At 47.0% G+C, this 20,218-nt stretch overlaps 8 non-coding genes across 8 annotated transcripts; all 8 read left to right on the top strand.

The window, feature by feature from the left end:
- The first annotated feature begins 2,097 nt into the window (after positions 1–2,097).
- Positions 2,098–2,171, top strand: trnan-guu (transfer RNA asparagine (anticodon GUU)). Its single transcript has one exon. It is a non-coding gene; the product is annotated as a tRNA-Asn (tRNA).
- A 2,229-nt stretch (positions 2,172–4,400) lies between these two features.
- Positions 4,401–4,474, top strand: trnan-guu (transfer RNA asparagine (anticodon GUU)). The gene has a single exon. It is a non-coding gene; the product is annotated as a tRNA-Asn (tRNA).
- A 2,229-nt stretch (positions 4,475–6,703) lies between these two features.
- On the top strand, positions 6,704–6,777 carry trnan-guu (transfer RNA asparagine (anticodon GUU)). The gene has a single exon. It is a non-coding gene; the product is annotated as a tRNA-Asn (tRNA).
- Positions 6,778–9,006: 2,229 nt separating this feature from the next.
- trnan-guu (transfer RNA asparagine (anticodon GUU)) lies at positions 9,007–9,080 on the top strand. The gene has a single exon. It is a non-coding gene; the product is annotated as a tRNA-Asn (tRNA).
- Positions 9,081–11,309: 2,229 nt separating this feature from the next.
- trnan-guu (transfer RNA asparagine (anticodon GUU)) lies at positions 11,310–11,383 on the top strand. Its single transcript has one exon. It is a non-coding gene; the product is annotated as a tRNA-Asn (tRNA).
- A 2,229-nt stretch (positions 11,384–13,612) lies between these two features.
- On the top strand, positions 13,613–13,686 carry trnan-guu (transfer RNA asparagine (anticodon GUU)). Its single transcript has one exon. It is a non-coding gene; the product is annotated as a tRNA-Asn (tRNA).
- A 2,229-nt stretch (positions 13,687–15,915) lies between these two features.
- On the top strand, positions 15,916–15,989 carry trnan-guu (transfer RNA asparagine (anticodon GUU)). Its single transcript has one exon. It is a non-coding gene; the product is annotated as a tRNA-Asn (tRNA).
- Positions 15,990–18,218: 2,229 nt separating this feature from the next.
- trnan-guu (transfer RNA asparagine (anticodon GUU)) lies at positions 18,219–18,292 on the top strand. Its single transcript has one exon. It is a non-coding gene; the product is annotated as a tRNA-Asn (tRNA).
- Positions 18,293–20,218: the final 1,926 nt, after the last annotated feature.

Here is a 20,218-nt window from a genome sequence, read left to right on the forward strand (position 1 = left end):
ATGCTGAGAAGCCGAGACAAAAAGAGAAACTCGACAGTCCCTGTCGGAGAAAACGGAATTCTGAAACGCTGTCTCTGATTCTCATTCCACCGATGTTGCCTGACCTTCTCAGTTCCTCCTGCAGTCTCGCGTTTTGTTTTTGACTGAAAGTTCATTTCATCTTTTGCGATGAAACACCTAGACTCGCCGTGTGCAGATATTTAACCCTTTCGAATCACTGTGAAATGATTGGATTCAAACAAACTCTGCGATAATTCACTCTTTCTCTGCTCCACAGGCAGACAGACCTGGGAGGTGAAGCTGTCAGTGTGGTTCTGTATTCGTGGGCGGAGTGGTTAATGCGATGGACTTGAAATCCATTGCGCTTTCCCCACGCAGGTGTGAACCCCGCCGACTACAAAATGAGAAATGTCGCCGAAAAGAAAGGGAGCTTGCTCCCCGGCTTCTTCTTTAAGATTCAAATCAGTGGAGGGGGAAAAATATTTCACTCACATTGGGAGTGGTGGGAAACTGTAACCCACTGCCTGTTCGAGTGGAACAAGCAGATACACGCAGAGCTTCTTTTGAGGCTATGAGCCAAGTGTTTGGAAATGAGACTAGAACAGTGAGGGGCTGGAAATCGTGATCGAAATGAAGCAGGCACCTGAGGACACGGGTGTTTCCTTTGCCAGTGAAAGATACTGCTTCACAAAGTTGTGACTGTGGAAGGGAAGCAGTGACGCTGATTATCTTTGGTTGTTGACCTTGTGACTGTTCCCATTGCTGCGCATGTCCGTGTTAACGTCAGAACTCTGCAGCATGGTGGCGTAAGATACGCAAAGGGCCGGGGCGCAATGGATGACGCATCTGAGTCCACCTAACTGTTTGAAATGCAGCTCACAGCTTCTTCACACACCCCAATTAATCTTTCTCATTGTCCTGAAGCCGGCAAACGGTTTGAATTCCCGATCTGCGGGAATGAGAATCTTCTCATTGTCTCGCGTCAATAAATATCTCTGAGAACATCGGAGTCAAGTCACAGCGTTGTCAGATGAGAGGAAGCTGAAATAACCCCACACGCTGCTGACGGGCACGTTTTACTTTTCCCAACCCACCGCCCCAACCACTGCGGCTCCTGGGAGTGGAAAGGAAACAATCACCAAAACCCAGTCTTGGCTTTGTGAGTCTTCAGAAAATAAGCAAACGTTCATCCCTTCGGATTTTCTATCCTGGGCTGACAGGGATGGGTTTTGTCACTCTTTTGTAGGACATTACAAGTGGAAGTTTTGCAGAAAAGTACCACAATGCAATCTGATTAATCAGGACCTGGATGTTTTCGGTCTTTGAATGTAAGTATTGTGCTCCAGAACATTGGTGTTCACAGTTTATAATACTTATCTTCCCAGTCCCCTGTATCACTTGTCGAAAATGTTTAATTTGCGTCTTGTAATCCTTTCACTGTCTGCTAAAGAGGCAAGTGTTTGCGTGTTTTACCTAAGTTATGTTGACCTTGCATACCTCGAGCCTCAAGCTAATTTCACGAGAAACCTTCTCCAGTTCAAAAGCAAACTGTTAGTGATGGCTCTGTTTCTTGTCACGTATCCAATTTCAGATCGATGTTGTTAATGACCCTTTTATTCCTTCAGATCCACGTTTCGCTCACAGGGCTAGAACAGAACTGTCACCAAATACATTTACCAATCTACATTCATCCTAACGATTGTCCAGAGACAGTCCAGACAACGTCCTCTTGTTGTAGAGGCCGGGAGATTGACTCTGATGTTCTCGGGGTATGAACTGATCTGAGACATTGAAAGAATTGTCGTTCCTGCACATCAGGAATTCAAACCCCTTCTCTCCTCCGAGCCAATGAGAGAACTCGGGAACAGGCAAAACACTGAAAGGCTGGAAGGGCGACGGCCCCGGAGCACAAAGCTAGTTCCTCGTGACATGGATGTGTCTGCAGACTGTCCCCGGTGTCTCCACAATGAATGTCCCAGGCTTTATTATGTAAAAGTAAAACTGATAGACGACAATTGTAATTCTCGGTGGGGCCGGCTGAATTATGAACTCACTAACAGCCTCCCCTAAGCGATGGTGCAGCCCACACTCGCACCTGCCTCTGTGGCGCAATTGGTTAGCGCGTTCGGCTGTTAACCGAAAGGTTGGTGGTTCGAGCCCACCCAGGGGCGGTGTGTTTGCTGCCCGTTCTTGGCTTTGAAACCGTCCGCTTTTAATGGGGTCAGGAAAATGTTCCCCAAACAAAAATCCTTTCCCCAAAGGGGTTTCTGGATTGAATTAATGTCTGACGTGAGGGAATGCGGATGCTGAGAAGCCGAGACAAAAAGAGAAACTCGACAGTCCCTGTCGGAGAAAACGGAATTCTGAAACGCTGTCTCTGATTCTCATTCCACCGATGTTGCCTGACCTTCTCAGTTCCTCCTGCAGTCTCGCGTTTTGTTTTTGACTGAAAGTTCATTTCATCTTTTGCGATGAAACACCTAGACTCGCCGTGTGCAGATATTTAACCCTTTCGAATCACTGTGAAATGATTGGATTCAAACAAACTCTGCGATAATTCACTCTTTCTCTGCTCCACAGGCAGACAGACCTGGGAGGTGAAGCTGTCAGTGTGGTTCTGTATTCGTGGGCGGAGTGGTTAATGCGATGGACTTGAAATCCATTGCGCTTTCCCCACGCAGGTGTGAACCCCGCCGACTACAAAATGAGAAATGTCGCCGAAAAGAAAGGGAGCTTGCTCCCCGGCTTCTTCTTTAAGATTCAAATCAGTGGAGGGGGAAAAATATTTCACTCACATTGGGAGTGGTGGGAAACTGTAACCCACTGCCTGTTCGAGTGGAACAAGCAGATACACGCAGAGCTTCTTTTGAGGCTATGAGCCAAGTGTTTGGAAATGAGACTAGAACAGTGAGGGGCTGGAAATCGTGATCGAAATGAAGCAGGCACCTGAGGACACGGGTGTTTCCTTTGCCAGTGAAAGATACTGCTTCACAAAGTTGTGACTGTGGAAGGGAAGCAGTGACACTGATTATCTTTGGTTGTTGACCTTGTGACTGTTCCCATTGCTGCGCATGTCCGTGTTAATGTCAGAACTCTGCAGCATGGTGGTGTAAGATACGCAAAGGGCCGGGGCGCAATGGATGACGCATCTGAGTCCACCTAACTGTTTGAAATGCAGCTCACAGCTTCTTCACACACCCCAATTAATCTTTCTCATTGTCCTGAAGCCGGCAAACGGTTTGAATTCCCGATCTGCGGGAATGAGAATCTTCTCATTGTCTCGCGTCAATAAATATCTCTGAGAACATCGGAGTCAAGTCACAGCGTTGTCAGATGAGAGGAAGCTGAAATAACCCCACACGCTGCTGACGGGCACGTTTTACTTTTCCCAACCCACCGCCCCAACCACTGCGGCTCCTGGGAGTGGAAAGGAAACAATCACCAAAACCCAGTCTTGGCTTTGTGAGTCTTCAGAAAATAAGCAAACGTTCATCCCTTCGGATTTTCTATCCTGGGCTGACAGGGATGGGTTTTGTCACTCTTTTGTAGGACATTACAAGTGGAAGTTTTGCAGAAAAGTACCACAATGCAATCTGATTAATCAGGACCTGGATGTTTTCGGTCTTTGAATGTAAGTATTGTGCTCCAGAACATTGGTGTTCACAGTTTATAATACTTATCTTCCCAGTCCCCTGTATCACTTGTCGAAAATGTTTAATTTGCGTCTTGTAATCCTTTCACTGTCTGCTAAAGAGGCAAGTGTTTGCGTGTTTTACCTAAGTTATGTTGACCTTGCATACCTCGAGCCTCAAGCTAATTTCACGAGAAACCTTCTCCAGTTCAAAAGCAAACTGTTAGTGATGGCTCTGTTTCTTGTCACGTATCCAATTTCAGATCGATGTTGTTAATGACCCTTTTATTCCTTCAGATCCACGTTTCGCTCACAGGGCTAGAACAGAACTGTCACCAAATACATTTACCAATCTACATTCATCCTAACGATTGTCCAGAGACAGTCCAGACAACGTCCTCTTGTTGTAGAGGCCGGGAGATTGACTCTGATGTTCTCGGGGTATGAACTGATCTGAGACATTGAAAGAATTGTCGTTCCTGCACATCAGGAATTCAAACCCCTTCTCTCCTCCGAGCCAATGAGAGAACTCGGGAACAGGCAAAACATTGAAAGGCTGGAAGGGCGACGGCCCCGGAGCACAAAGCTAGTTCCTCGTGACATGGATGTGTCTGCAGACTGTCCCCGGTGTCTCCACAATGAATGTCCCAGGCTTTATTATGTAAAAGTAAAACTGATAGACGACAATTGTAATTCTCGGTGGGGCCGGCTGAATTATGAACTCACTAACAGCCTCCCCTAAGCGATGGTGCAGCCCACACTCGCACCTGCCTCTGTGGCGCAATTGGTTAGCGCGTTCGGCTGTTAACCGAAAGGTTGGTGGTTCGAGCCCACCCAGGGGCAGTGTGTTTGCTGCCCGTTCTTGGCTTTGAAACCGTCCGCTTTTAATGGGGTCAGGAAAATGTTCCCCAAACAGAAATCCTTTCCCCAAAGGGGTTTCTGGATTGAATTAATGTCTGACGTGAGGGAATGCGGATGCTGAGAAGCCGAGACAAAAAGAGAAACTCGACAGTCCCTGTCGGAGAAAACGGAATTCTGAAACGCTGTCTCTGATTCTCATTCCACCGATGTTGCCTGACCTTCTCAGTTCCTCCTGCAGTCTCGTGTTTTGTTTTTGACTGAAAGTTCATTTCATCTTTTGCGATGAAACACCTAGACTCACCGTGTGCAGATATTTAACCCTTTCGAATCACTGTGAAATGATTGGATTCAAACAAACTCTGCGATAATTCACTCTTTCTCTGCTCCACAGGCAGACAGACCTGGGAAGTGAAGCTGTCAGTGTGGTTCTGTATTCGTGGGCGGAGTGGTTAATGCGATGGACTTGAAATCCATTGCGCTTTCCCCACGCAGGTGTGAACCCCGCCGACTACAAAATGAGAAATGTCGCCGAAAAGAAAGGGAGCTTGCTCCCCGGCTTCTTCTTTAAGATTCAAATCAGTGGAGGGGGAAAAATATTTCACTCACATTGGGAGTGGTGGGAAACTGTAACCCACTGCCTGTTCGAGTGGAACAAGCAGATACACGCAGAGCTTCTTTTGAGGCTATGAGCCAAGTGTTTGGAAATGAGACTAGAACAGTGAGGGGCTGGAAATCGTGATCGAAATGAAGCAGGCACCTGAGGACACGGGTGTTTCCTTTGCCAGTGAAAGATACTGCTTCACAAAGTTGTGACTGTGGAAGGGAAGCAGTGACACTGATTATCTTTGGTTGTTGACCTTGTGACTGTTCCCATTGCTGCGCATGTCCGTGTTAACGTCAGAACTCTGCAGCATGGTGGCGTAAGATACGCAAAGGGCCGGGGCGCAATGGATGACGCATCTGAGTCCACCTAACTGTTTGAAATGCAGCTCACAGCTTCTTCACACACCCCAATTAATCTTTCTCATTGTCCTGAAGCCGGCAAACGGTTTGAATTCCCGATCTGCGGGAATGAGAATCTTCTCATTGTCTCGCGTCAATAAATATCTCTGAGAACATCGGAGTCAAGTCACAGCGTTGTCAGATGAGAGGAAGCTGAAATAACCCCACACGCTGCTGACGGGCACGTTTTACTTTTCCCAACCCACCGCCCCAACCACTGCGGCTCCTGGGAGTGGAAAGGAAACAATCACCAAAACCCAGTCTTGGCTTTGTGAGTCTTCAGAAAATAAGCAAACGTTCATCCCTTCGGATTTTCTATCCTGGGCTGACAGGGATGGGTTTTGTCACTCTTTTGTAGGACATTACAAGTGGAAGTTTTGCAGAAAAGTACCACAATGCAATCTGATTAATCAGGACCTGGATGTTTTCGGTCTTTGAATGTAAGTATTGTGCTCCAGAACATTGGTGTTCACAGTTTATAATACTTATCTTCCCAGTCCCCTGTATCACTTGTCGAAAATGTTTAATTTGCGTCTTGTAATCCTTTCACTGTCTGCTAAAGAGGCAAGTGTTTGCGTGTTTTACCTAAGTTATGTTGACCTTGCATACCTCGAGCCTCAAGCTAATTTCACGAGAAACCTTCTCCAGTTCAAAAGCAAACTGTTAGTGATGGCTCTGTTTCTTGTCACGTATCCAATTTCAGATCGATGTTGTTAATGACCCTTTTATTCCTTCAGATCCACGTTTCGCTCACAGGGCTAGAACAGAACTGTCACCAAATACATTTACCAATCTACATTCATCCTAACGATTGTCCAGAGACAGTCCAGACAACGTCCTCTTGTTGTAGAGGCCGGGAGATTGACTCTGATGTTCTCGGGGTATGAACTGATCTGAGACATTGAAAGAATTGTCGTTCCTGCACATCAGGAATTCAAACCCCTTCTCTCCTCCGAGCCAATGAGAGAACTCGGGAACAGGCAAAACATTGAAAGGCTGGAAGGGCGACGGCCCCGGAGCACAAAGCTAGTTCCTCGTGACATGGATGTGTCTGCAGACTGTCCCCGGTGTCTCCACAATGAATGTCCCAGGCTTTATTATGTAAAAGTAAAACTGATAGACGACAATTGTAATTCTCGGTGGGGCCGGCTGAATTATGAACTCACTAACAGCCTCCCCTAAGCGATGGTGCAGCCCACACTCGCACCTGCCTCTGTGGCGCAATTGGTTAGCGCGTTCGGCTGTTAACCGAAAGGTTGGTGGTTCGAGCCCACCCAGGGGCGGTGTGTTTGCTGCCCGTTCTTGGCTTTGAAACCGTCCGCTTTTAATGGGGTCAGGAAAATGTTCCCCAAACAGAAATCCTTTCCCCAAAGGGGTTTCTGGATTGAATTAATGTCTGACGTGAGGGAATGCGGATGCTGAGAAGCCGAGACAAAAAGAGAAACTCGACAGTCCCTGTCGGAGAAAACGGAATTCTGAAACGCTGTCTCTGATTCTCATTCCACCGATGTTGCCTGACCTTCTCAGTTCCTCCTGCAGTCTCGTGTTTTGTTTTTGACTGAAAGTTCATTTCATCTTTTGCGATGAAACACCTAGACTCACCGTGTGCAGATATTTAACCCTTTCGAATCACTGTGAAATGATTGGATTCAAACAAACTCTGCGATAATTCACTCTTTCTCTGCTCCACAGGCAGACAGACCTGGGAAGTGAAGCTGTCAGTGTGGTTCTGTATTCGTGGGCGGAGTGGTTAATGCGATGGACTTGAAATCCATTGCGCTTTCCCCACGCAGGTGTGAACCCCGCCGACTACAAAATGAGAAATGTCGCCGAAAAGAAAGGGAGCTTGCTCCCCGGCTTCTTCTTTAAGATTCAAATCAGTGGAGGGGGAAAAATATTTCACTCACATTGGGAGTGGTGGGAAACTGTAACCCACTGCCTGTTCGAGTGGAACAAGCAGATACACGCAGAGCTTCTTTTGAGGCTATGAGCCAAGTGTTTGGAAATGAGACTAGAACAGTGAGGGGCTGGAAATCGTGATCGAAATGAAGCAGGCACCTGAGGACAAGGGTGTTTCCTTTGCCAGTGAAAGATACTGCTTCACAAAGTTGTGACTGTGGAAGGGAAGCAGTGACACTGATTATCTTTGGTTGTTGACCTTGTGACTGTTCCCATTGCTGCGCATGTCCGTGTTAACGTCAGAACTCTGCAGCATGGTGGCGTAAGATACGCAAAGGGCCGGGGCGCAATGGATGACGCATCTGAGTCCACCTAACTGTTTGAAATGCAGCTCACAGCTTCTTCACACACCCCAATTAATCTTTCTCATTGTCCTGAAGCCGGCAAACGGTTTGAATTCCCGATCTGCGGGAATGAGAATCTTCTCATTGTCTCGCGTCAATAAATATCTCTGAGAACATCGGAGTCAAGTCACAGCGTTGTCAGATGAGAGGAAGCTGAAATAACCCCACACGCTGCTGACGGGCACGTTTTACTTTTCCCAACCCACCGCCCCAACCACTGCGGCTCCTGGGAGTGGAAAGGAAACAATCACCAAAACCCAGTCTTGGCTTTGTGAGTCTTCAGAAAATAAGCAAACGTTCATCCCTTCGGATTTTCTATCCTGGGCTGACAGGGATGGGTTTTGTCACTCTTTTGTAGGACATTACAAGTGGAAGTTTTGCAGAAAAGTACCACAATGCAATCTGATTAATCAGGACCTGGATGTTTTCGGTCTTTGAATGTAAGTATTGTGCTCCAGAACATTGGTGTTCACAGTTTATAATACTTATCTTCCCAGTCCCCTGTATCACTTGTCGAAAATGTTTAATTTGCGTCTTGTAATCCTTTCACTGTCTGCTAAAGAGGCAAGTGTTTGCGTGTTTTACCTAAGTTATGTTGACCTTGCATACCTCGAGCCTCAAGCTAATTTCACGAGAAACCTTCTCCAGTTCAAAAGCAAACTGTTAGTGATGGCTCTGTTTCTTGTCACGTATCCAATTTCAGATCGATGTTGTTAATGACCCTTTTATTCCTTCAGATCCACGTTTCGCTCACAGGGCTAGAACAGAACTGTCACCAAATACATTTACCAATCTACATTCATCCTAACGATTGTCCAGAGACAGTCCAGACAACGTCCTCTTGTTGTAGAGGCCGGGAGATTGACTCTGATGTTCTCGGGGTATGAACTGATCTGAGACATTGAAAGAATTGTCGTTCCTGCACATCAGGAATTCAAACCCCTTCTCTCCTCCGAGCCAATGAGAGAACTCGGGAACAGGCAAAACACTGAAAGGCTGGAAGGGCGACGGCCCCGGAGCACAAAGCTAGTTCCTCGTGACATGGATGTGTCTGCAGACTGTCCCCGGTGTCTCCACAATGAATGTCCCAGGCTTTATTATGTAAAAGTAAAACTGATAGACGACAATTGTAATTCTCGGTGGGGCCGGCTGAATTATGAACTCACTAACAGCCTCCCCTAAGCGATGGTGCAGCCCACACTCGCACCTGCCTCTGTGGCGCAATTGGTTAGCGCGTTCGGCTGTTAACCGAAAGGTTGGTGGTTCGAGCCCACCCAGGGGCGGTGTGTTTGCTGCCCGTTCTTGGCTTTGAAACCGTCCGCTTTTAATGGGGTCAGGAAAATGTTCCCCAAACAGAAATCCTTTCCCCAAAGGGGTTTCTGGATTGAATTAATGTCTGACGTGAGGGAATGCGGATGCTGAGAAGCCGAGACAAAAAGAGAAACTCGACAGTCCCTGTCGGAGAAAACGGAATTCTGAAACGCTGTCTCTGATTCTCATTCCACCGATGTTGCCTGACCTTCTCAGTTCCTCCTGCAGTCTCGCGTTTTGTTTTTGACTGAAAGTTCATTTCATCTTTTGCGATGAAACACCTAGACTCGCCGTGTGCAGATATTTAACCCTTTCGAATCACTGTGAAATGATTGGATTCAAACAAACTCTGCGATAATTCACTCTTTCTCTGCTCCACAGGCAGACAGACCTGGGAGGTGAAGCTGTCAGTGTGGTTCTGTATTCGTGGGCGGAGTGGTTAATGCGATGGACTTGAAATCCATTGCGCTTTCCCCACGCAGGTGTGAACCCCGCCGACTACAAAATGAGAAATGTCGCCGAAAAGAAAGGGAGCTTGCTCCCCGGCTTCTTCTTTAAGATTCAAATCAGTGGAGGGGGAAAAATATTTCACTCACATTGGGAGTGGTGGGAAACTGTAACCCACTGCCTGTTCGAGTGGAACAAGCAGATACATGCAGAGCTTCTTTTGAGGCTATGAGCCAAGTGTTTGGAAATGAGACTAGAACAGTGAGGGGCTGGAAATCGTGATCGAAATGAAGCAGGCACCTGAGGACAAGGGTGTTTCCTTTGCCAGTGAAAGATACTGCTTCACAAAGTTGTGACTGTGGAAGGGAAGCAGTGACACTGATTATCTTTGGTTGTTGACCTTGTGACTGTTCCCATTGCTGCGCATGTCCGTGTTAACGTCAGAACTCTGCAGCATGGTGGCGTAAGATACGCAAAGGGCCGGGGCGCAATGGATGACGCATCTGAGTCCACCTAACTGTTTGAAATGCAGCTCACAGCTTCTTCACACACCCCAATTAATCTTTCTCATTGTCCTGAAGCCGGCAAACGGTTTGAATTCCCGATCTGCGGGAATGAGAATCTTCTCATTGTCTCGCGTCAATAAATATCTCTGAGAACATCGGAGTCAAGTCACAGCGTTGTCAGATGAGAGGAAGCTGAAATAACCCCACACGCTGCTGACGGGCACGTTTTACTTTTCCCAACCCACCGCCCCAACCACTGCGGCTCCTGGGAGTGGAAAGGAAACAATCACCAAAACCCAGTCTTGGCTTTGTGAGTCTTCAGAAAATAAGCAAACGTTCATCCCTTCGGATTTTCTATCCTGGGCTGACAGGGATGGGTTTTGTCACTCTTTTGTAGGACATTACAAGTGGAAGTTTTGCAGAAAAGTACCACAATGCAATCTGATTAATCAGGACCTGGATGTTTTCGGTCTTTGAATGTAAGTATTGTGCTCCAGAACATTGGTGTTCACAGTTTATAATACTTATCTTCCCAGTCCCCTGTATCACTTGTCGAAAATGTTTAATTTGCGTCTTGTAATCCTTTCACTGTCTGCTAAAGAGGCAAGTGTTTGCGTGTTTTACCTAAGTTATGTTGACCTTGCATACCTCGAGCCTCAAGCTAATTTCACGAGAAACCTTCTCCAGTTCAAAAGCAAACTGTTAGTGATGGCTCTGTTTCTTGTCACGTATCCAATTTCAGATCGATGTTGTTAATGACCCTTTTATTCCTTCAGATCCACGTTTCGCTCACAGGGCTAGAACAGAACTGTCACCAAATACATTTACCAATCTACATTCATCCTAACGATTGTCCAGAGACAGTCCAGACAACGTCCTCTTGTTGTAGAGGCCGGGAGATTGACTCTGATGTTCTCGGGGTATGAACTGATCTGAGACATTGAAAGAATTGTCGTTCCTGCACATCAGGAATTCAAACCCCTTCTCTCCTCCGAGCCAATGAGAGAACTCGGGAACAGGCAAAACACTGAAAGGCTGGAAGGGCGACGGCCCCGGAGCACAAAGCTAGTTCCTCGTGACATGGATGTGTCTGCAGACTGTCCCCGGTGTCTCCACAATGAATGTCCCAGGCTTTATTATGTAAAAGTAAAACTGATAGACGACAATTGTAATTCTCGGTGGGGCCGGCTGAATTATGAACTCACTAACAGCCTCCCCTAAGCGATGATGCAGCCCACACTCGCACCTGCCTCTGTGGCGCAATTGGTTAGCGCGTTCGGCCGTTAACCGAAAGGTTGGTGGTTCGAGCCCACCCAGGGGCGGTGTGTTTGCTGCCCGTTCTTGGCTTTGAAACCGTCTGCTTTTAATGGGGTCAGGAAAATGTTCCCCAAACAGAAATCCTTTCCCCAAAGGGGTTTCTGGATTGAATTAATGTCTGACGTGAGGGAATGCGGATGCTGAGAAGCCGAGACAAAAAGAGAAACTCGACAGTCCCTGTCGGAGAAAACGGAATTCTGAAACGCTGTCTCTGATTCTCATTCCACCGATGTTGCCTGACCTTCTCAGTTCCTCCTGCAGTCTCGCGTTTTGTTTTTGACTGAAAGTTCATTTCATCTTTTGCGATGAAACACCTAGACTCGCCGTGTGCAGATATTTAACCCTTTCGAATCACTGTGAAATGATTGGATTCAAACAAACTCTGCGATAATTCACTCTTTCTCTGCTCCACAGGCAGACAGACCTGGGAGGTGAAGCTGTCAGTGTGGTTCTGTATTCGTGGGCGGAGTGGTTAATGCGATGGACTTGAAATCCATTGCGCTTTCCCCACGCAGGTGTGAACCCCGCCGACTACAAAATGAGAAATGTCGCCGAAAAGAAAGGGAGCTTGCTCCCCGGCTTCTTCTTTAAGATTCAAATCAGTGGAGGGGGAAAAATATTTCACTCACATTGGGAGTGGTGGGAAACTGTAACCCACTGCCTGTTCGAGTGGAACAAGCAGATACACGCAGAGCTTCTTTTGAGGCTATGAGCCAAGTGTTTGAAAATGAGACTAGAACAGTGAGGGGCTGGAAATCGTGATCGAAATGAAGCAGGCACCTGAGGACAAGGGTGTTTCCTTTGCCAGTGAAAGATACTGCTTCACAAAGTTGTGACTGTGGAAGGGAAGCAGTGACACTGATTATCTTTGGTTGTTGACCTTGTGACTGTTCCCATTGCTGCGCATGTCCGTGTTAACGTCAGAACTCTGCAGCATGGTGGCGTAAGATACGCAAAGGGCCGGGGCGCAATGGATGACGCATCTGAGTCCACCTAACTGTTTGAAATGCAGCTCACAGCTTCTTCACACACCCCAATTAATCTTTCTCATTGTCCTGAAGCCGGCAAACGGTTTGAATTCCCGATCTGCGGGAATGAGAATCTTCTCATTGTCTCGCGTCAATAAATATCTCTGAGAACATCGGAGTCAAGTCACAGCGTTGTCAGATGAGAGGAAGCTGAAATAACCCCACACGCTGCTGACGGGCACGTTTTACGTTTCCCAACCCACCGCCCCAACCACTGCGGTTCCTGGGAGTGGAAAGGAAACAATCACCAAAACCCAGTCTTGGCTTTGTGAGTCTTCAGAAAATAAGCAAACGTTCATCCCTTCGGATTTTCTATCCTGGGCTGACAGGGATGGGTTTTGTCACTCTTTTGTAGGACATTACAAGTGGAAGTTTTGCAGAAAAGTACCACAATGCAATCTGATTAATCAGGACCTGGATGTTTTCGGTCTTTGAATGTAAGTATTGTGCTCCAGAACATTGGTGTTCACAGTTTATAATACTTATCTTCCCAGTCCCCTGTATCACTTGTCGAAAATGTTTAATTTGCGTCTTGTAATCCTTTCACTGTCTGCTAAAGAGGCAAGTGTTTGCGTGTTTTACCTAAGTTATGTTGACCTTGCATACCTCGAGCCTCAAGCTAATTTCACGAGAAACCTTCTCCAGTTCAAAAGCAAACTGTTAGTGATGGCTCTGTTTCTTGTCACGTATCCAATTTCAGATCGATGTTGTTAATGACCCTTTTATTCCTTCAGATCCACGTTTCGCTCACAGGGCTAGAACAGAACTGTCACCAAATACATTTACCAATCTACATTCATCCTAACGATTGTCCAGAGACAGTCCAGACAACGTCCTCTTGTTGTAGAGGCCGGGAGATTGACTCTGATGTTCTCGGGGTATGAACTGATCTGAGACATTGAAAGAATTGTCGTTCCTGCACATCAGGAATTCAAACCCCTTCTCTCCTCCGAGCCAATGAGAGAACTCGGGAACAGGCAAAACACTGAAAGGCTGGAAGGGCGACGGCCCCGGAGCACAAAGCTAGTTCCTCGTGACATGGATGTGTCTGCAGACTGTCCCCGGTGTCTCCACAATGAATGTCCCAGGCTTTATTATGTAAAAGTAAAACTGATAGACGACAATTGTAATTCTCGGCGGGGCCGGCTGAATTATGAACTCACTAACAGCCTCCCCTAAGCGATGATGCAGCCCACACTCGCACCTGCCTCTGTGGCGCAATTGGTTAGCGCGTTCGGCCGTTAACCGAAAGGTTGGTGGTTCGAGCCCACCCAGGGGCGGTGTGTTTGCTGCCCGTTCTTGGCTTTGAAACCGTCTGCTTTTAATGGGGTCAGGAAAATGTTCCCCAAACAGAAATCCTTTCCCCAAAGGGGTTTCTGGATTGAATTAATGTCTGACGTGAGGGAATGCGGATGCTGAGAAGCCGAGACAAAAAGAGAAACTCGACAGTCCCTGTCGGAGAAAACGGAATTCTGAAACGCTGTCTCTGATTCTCATTCCACCGATGTTGCCTGACCTTCTCAGTTCCTCCTGCAGTCTCGCGTTTTGTTTTTGACTGAAAGTTCATTTCATCTTTTGCGATGAAACACCTAGACTCGCCGTGTGCAGATATTTAACCCTTTCGAATCACTGTGAAATGATTGGATTCAAACAAACTCTGCGATAATTCACTCTTTCTCTGCTCCACAGGCAGACAGACCTGGGAGGTGAAGCTGTCAGTGTGGTTCTGTATTCGTGGGCGGAGTGGTTAATGCGATGGACTTGAAATCCATTGCGCTTTCCCCACGCAGGTGTGAACCCCGCCGACTACAAAATGAGAAATGTCGCCGAAAAGAAAGGGAGCTTGCTCCCCGGCTTCTTCTTTAAGATTCAAATCAGTGGAGGGGGAAAAATATTTCACTCACATTGGGAGTGGTGGGAAACTGTAACCCACTGCCTGTTCGAGTGGAACAAGCAGATACACGCAGAGCTTCTTTTGAGGCTATGAGCCAAGTGTTTGAAAATGAGACTAGAACAGTGAGGGGCTGGAAATCGTGATCGAAATGAAGCAGGCACCTGAGGACAAGGGTGTTTCCTTTGCCAGTGAAAGATACTGCTTCACAAAGTTGTGACTGTGGAAGGGAAGCAGTGACGCTGATTATCTTTGGTTGTTGACCTTGTGACTGTTCCCATTGCTGCGCATGTCCGTGTTAACGTCAGAACTCTGCAGCATGGTGGCGTAAGATACGCAAAGGGCCGGGGCGCAATGGATGACGCATCTGAGTCCACCTAACTGTTTGAAATGCAGCTCACAGCTTCTTCACACACCCCAATTAATCTTTCTCATTGTCCTGAAGCCGGCAAACGGTTTGAATTCCCGATCTGCGGGAATGAGAATCTTCTCATTGTCTCGCGTCAATAAATATCTCTGAGAACATCGGAGTCAAGTCACAGCGTTGTCAGATGAGAGGAAGCTGAAATAACCCCACACGCTGCTGACGGGCACGTTTTACGTTTCCCAACCCACCGCCCCAACCACTGCGGTTCCTGGGAGTGGAAAGGAAACAATCACCAAAACCCAGTCTTGGCTTTGTGAGTCTTCAGAAAATAAGCAAACGTTCATCCCTTCGGATTTTCTATCCTGGGCTGACAGGGATGGGTTTTGTCACTCTTTTGTAGGACATTACAAGTGGAAGTTTTGCAGAAAAGTACCACAATGCAATCTGATTAATCAGGACCTGGATGTTTTCGGTCTTTGAATGTAAGTATTGTGCTCCAGAACATTGGTGTTCACAGTTTATAATACTTATCTTCCCAGTCCCCTGTATCACTTGTCGAAAATGTTTAATTTGCGTCTTGTAATCCTTTCACTGTCTGCTAAAGAGGCAAGTGTTTGCGTGTTTTACCTAAGTTATGTTGACCTTGCATACCTCGAGCCTCAAGCTAATTTCACGAGAAACCTTCTCCAGTTCAAAAGCAAACTGTTAGTGATGGCTCTGTTTCTTGTCACGTATCCAATTTCAGATCGATGTTGTTAATGACCCTTTTATTCCTTCAGATCCACGTTTCGCTCACAGGGCTAGAACAGAACTGTCACCAAATACATTTACCAATCTACATTCATCCTAACGATTGTCCAGAGACAGTCCAGACAACGTCCTCTTGTTGTAGAGGCCGGGAGATTGACTCTGATGTTCTCGGGGTATGAACTGATCTGAGACATTGAAAGAATTGTCGTTCCTGCACATCAGGAATTCAAACCCCTTCTCTCCTCCGAGCCAATGAGAGAACTCGGGAACAGGCAAAACACTGAAAGGCTGGAAGGGCGACGGCCCCGGAGCACAAAGCTAGTTCCTCGTGACATGGATGTGTCTGCAGACTGTCCCCGGTGTCTCCACAATGAATGTCCCAGGCTTTATTATGTAAAAGTAAAACTGATAGACGACAATTGTAATTCTCGGCGGGGCCGGCTGAATTATGAACTCACTAACAGCCTCCCCTAAGCGATGGTGCAGCCCACACTCGCACCTGCCTCTGTGGTGCAATTGGTTAGCGCGTTCGGCTGTTAACCGAAAGGTTGGTGGTTAGAGCCCACCCAGGGGCGGTGTGTTTGCTGCCCGTTCTTGGCTTTGAAACCGTCGGCTTTTAATGGGGTCAGGAAAATGTTCCCCAAACAAAAATCCTTTCCCCAAAGGGGTTTCTGGATTGAATTAATGTCTGACGTGAGGGAATGCGGATGCTGAGAAGCCGAGACAAAAAGAGAAACTCGACAGTACCTGTCGGAGAAAACGGAATTCTGAAACGTTGTCTCTGATTCTCATTCCACCGATGTTGCCTGACCTTCTCAGTTCCTCCTGCAGTCTCGTGTTTTGTTTTTGACTGAAAGTTCATTTCATCTTTTGCGATGAAACACCTAGACTCGCCGTGTGCAGATATTTAACCCTTTCGAATCACTGTGAAATGATTGGATTCAAACAAACTCTGCGATAATTCACTCTTTCTCTGCTCCACAGGCAGACAGACCTGGGAAGTGAAGCTGTCAGTGTGGTTCTGTATTCGTGGGCCGAGTGGTTAATGCGATGGACTTGAAATCCATTGCGCTTTCCCCACGCAGGTGTGAACCCTGCCGACTACAAAATGAGAAATGTCGCCGAAAAGAAAGGGAGCTTGCTCCCCGGCTTCTTCTTTAAGATTCAAATCAGTGGAGGGGGAAAAATATTTCACTCACATTGGGAGTGGTGGGAAACTGTAACCCACTGCCTGTTCGGGTGGAACAAGCAGATACACGCAGAGCTTCTTTTGAGGCTATGAGCCAAGTGTTTGGAAATGAGACTAGAACAGTGAGGGGCTGGAAATCGTGATCGAAATGAAGCAGGCACCTGAGGACAAGGGTGTTTCCTTTGCCAGTGAAAGATACTGCTTCACAAAGTTGTGACTGTGGAAGGGAATCAGTGACGCTGATTATCTTTGGTTGTTGACCTTGTGACTGTTCCCATTGCTGCGCATGTCCGTGTTAACGTCAGAACTCTGCAGCATGGTGGCGTAAGATACGCAAAGGGCCGGGGCGCAATGGATGACGCATCTGAGTCCACCTAACTGTTTGAAATGCAGCTCACAGCTTCTTCACACACCCCAATTAATCTTTCTCATTGTCCTGAAGCCGGCAAACGGTTTGAATTCCCGATCTGCGGGAATGAGAATCTTCTCATTGTCTCGCGTCAATAAATATCTCTGAGAACATCGGAGTCAAGTCACAGCGTTGTCAGATGAGAGGAAGCTGAAATAACCCCACACGCTGCTGACGGGCACGTTTTACTTTTCCCAACCCACCGCCCCAACCACTGCGGCTCCTGGGAGTGGAAAGGAAACAATCACCAAAACCCAGTCTTGGCTTTGTGAGTCTTCAGAAAATAAGCAAACGTTCATCCCTTCGGATTTTCTATCCTGGGCTGACAGGGATGGGTTTTGTCACTCTTTTGTAGGACATTACAAGTGGAAGTTTTGCAGAAAAGTACCACAATGCAATCTGATTAATCAGGACCTGGATGTTTTCGGTCTTTGAATGTAAGTATTGTGCTCCAGAACATTGGTGTTCACAGTTTATAATACTTATCTTCCCAGTCCCCTGTATCACTTGTCGAAAATGTTTAATTTGCGTCTTGTAATCCTTTCACTGTCTGCTAAAGAGGCAAGTGTTTGCGTGTTTTACCTAAGTTATGTTGACCTTGCATACCTCGAGCCTCAAGCTAATTTCACGAGAAACCTTCTCCAGTTCAAAAGCAAACTGTTAGTGATGGCTCTGTTTCTTGTCACGTATCCAATTTCAGATCGATGTTGTTAATGACCCTTTTATTCCTTCAGATCCACGTTTCGCTCACAGGGCTAGAACAGAACTGTCACCAAATACATTTACCAATCTACATTCATCCTAACGATTGTCCAGAGACAGTCCAGACAACGTCCTCTTGTTGTAGAGGCCGGGAGATTGACTCTGATGTTCTCGGGGTATGAACTGATCTGAGACATTGAAAGAATTGTCGTTCCTGCACATCAGGAATTCAAACCCCTTCTCTCCTCCGAGCCAATGAGAGAACTCGGGAACAGGCAAAACACTGAAAGGCTGGAAGGGCGACGGCCCCGGAGCACAAAGCTAGATCCTCGTGACATGGATGTGTCTGCAGACTGTCCCCGGTGTCTCCACAATGAATGTCCCAGGCTTTATTATGTAAAAGTAAAACTGATAGACGACAATTGTAATTCTCGGCGGGGCCGGCTGAATTATGAACTCACTAACAGCCTCCCCTAAGCGATGGTGCAGCCCACGCTCGCACCTGCCTCTGTGGCGCAATTGGTTAGCGCGTTCGGCTGTTAACCGAAAGGTTGGTGGTTCGAGCCCACCCAGGGGCGGTGTGCTTGCTGCCCGTTCTTGGCTTTGAGACCGTCCGCTTTTAATGGGGTCAGGAAAATGTTCCCCAAGCAGAAATCCTTTCCCCAAAGGGGTTTCTGGATTGAATTAATGTCTGACGTGAGGGAATGCGGATGCTGAGAAGCCGAGACAAAAAGAGAAACTCGACAGTACCTGTCGGAGAAAACGGAATTCTGAAACGTTGTCTCTGATTCTCATTCCACCGATGTTGCCTGACCTTCTCAGTTCCTCCTGCAGTCTCGTGTTTTGTTTTTGACTGAAAGTTCATTTCATCTTTTGCGATGAAACACCTAGACTCGCCGTGTGCAGATATTTAACCCTTTCGAATCACTGTGAAATGATTGGATTCAAACAAACTCTGCGATAATTCACTCTTTCTCTGCTCCACAGGCAGACAGACCTGGGAAGTGAAGCTGTCAGTGTGGTTCTGTATTCGTGGGCCGAGTGGTTAATGCGATGGACTTGAAATCCATTGCGCTTTCCCCACGCAGGTGTGAACCCTGCCGACTACAAAATGTGAAATGTCGTCGAAAAGAAAGGGAGCTTGCTCCCCGGCTTCTTCTTTAAGATTCAAATCAGTGGAGGGGGAAAAATATTTCACTCACATTGGGAGTGGTGGGAAACTGTAACCCACTGCCTGTTCGGGTGGAACAAGCAGATACATGCAGAGCTTCTTTTGAGGCTATGAGCCAAGTGTTTGGAAATGAGACTAGAACAGTGAGGGGCTGGAAATCGTGATCGAAATGAAGCAGGCACCTGAGGACACGGGTGTTTCCTTTGCCAGTGAAAGATACTGCTTCACAAAGTTGTGACTGTGGAAGGGAATCAGTGACGCTGATTATCTTTGGTTGTTGACCTTGTGACTGTTCCCATTGCTGCGCATGTCCGTGTTAACGTCAGAACTCTGCAGCATGGTGGCGTAAGATACGCAAAGGGCCGGGGCGCAATGGATGACGCATCTGAGTCCACCTAACTGTTTGAAATGCAGCTCACAGCTTCTTCACACACCCCAATTAATCTTTCTCATTGTCCTGAAGCCGGCAAACGGTTTGAATTCCCGATCTGCGGGAATGAGAATCTTCTCATTGTCTCGCGTCAATAAATATCTCTGAGAACATCGGAGTCAAGTCACAGCGTTGTCAGATGAGAGGAAGCTGAAATAACCCCACACGCTGCTGACGGGCACGTTTTACTTTTCCCAACCCACCGCCCCAACCACTGCGGCTCCTGGGAGTGGAAAGGAAACAATCACCAAAACCCAGTCTTGGCTTTGTGAGTCTTCAGAAAATAAGCAAACGTTCATCCCTTCGGATTTTCTATCCTGGGCTGACAGGGATGGGTTTTGTCACTCTTTTGTAGGACATTACAAGTGGAAGTTTTGCAGAAAAGTACCACAATGCAATCTGATTAATCAGGACCTGGATGTTTTCGGTCTTTGAATGTAAGTATTGTGCTCCAGAACATTGGTGTTCACAGTTTATAATACTTATCTTCCCAGTCCCCTGTATCACTTGTCGAAAATGTTTAATTTGCGTCTTGTAATCCTTTCACTGTCTGCTAAAGAGGCAAGTGTTTGCGTGTTTTACCTAAGTTATGTTGACCTTGCATACCTCGAGCCTCAAGCTAATTTCACGAGAAACCTTCTCCAGTTCAAAAGCAAACTGTTAGTGATGGCTCTGTTTCTTGTCAGATGTGCAGATTTCCGCTGGGAAGGCGAGAGAATGAAACGAATAGAGACACACATTGACTTAAGTGTAGAACCAGCAGAGCGAAGGTGGGCCACATGGCCTCCGTCTGCGCTGCGACACATGTTGTGATTCAGTGTGAAATCACAGTTCGACCAACAGAATGTGGGAATTTAGTAAAAACGTTTCTATTTACACAGCCTCCATACGTCTGCGAAACAG

This window comes from Hemiscyllium ocellatum (assembly GCF_020745735.1).
Source record: "Hemiscyllium ocellatum isolate sHemOce1 chromosome 27 unlocalized genomic scaffold, sHemOce1.pat.X.cur. SUPER_27_unloc_9, whole genome shotgun sequence".
NCBI lineage: Eukaryota > Metazoa > Chordata > Chondrichthyes > Orectolobiformes > Hemiscylliidae > Hemiscyllium > Hemiscyllium ocellatum.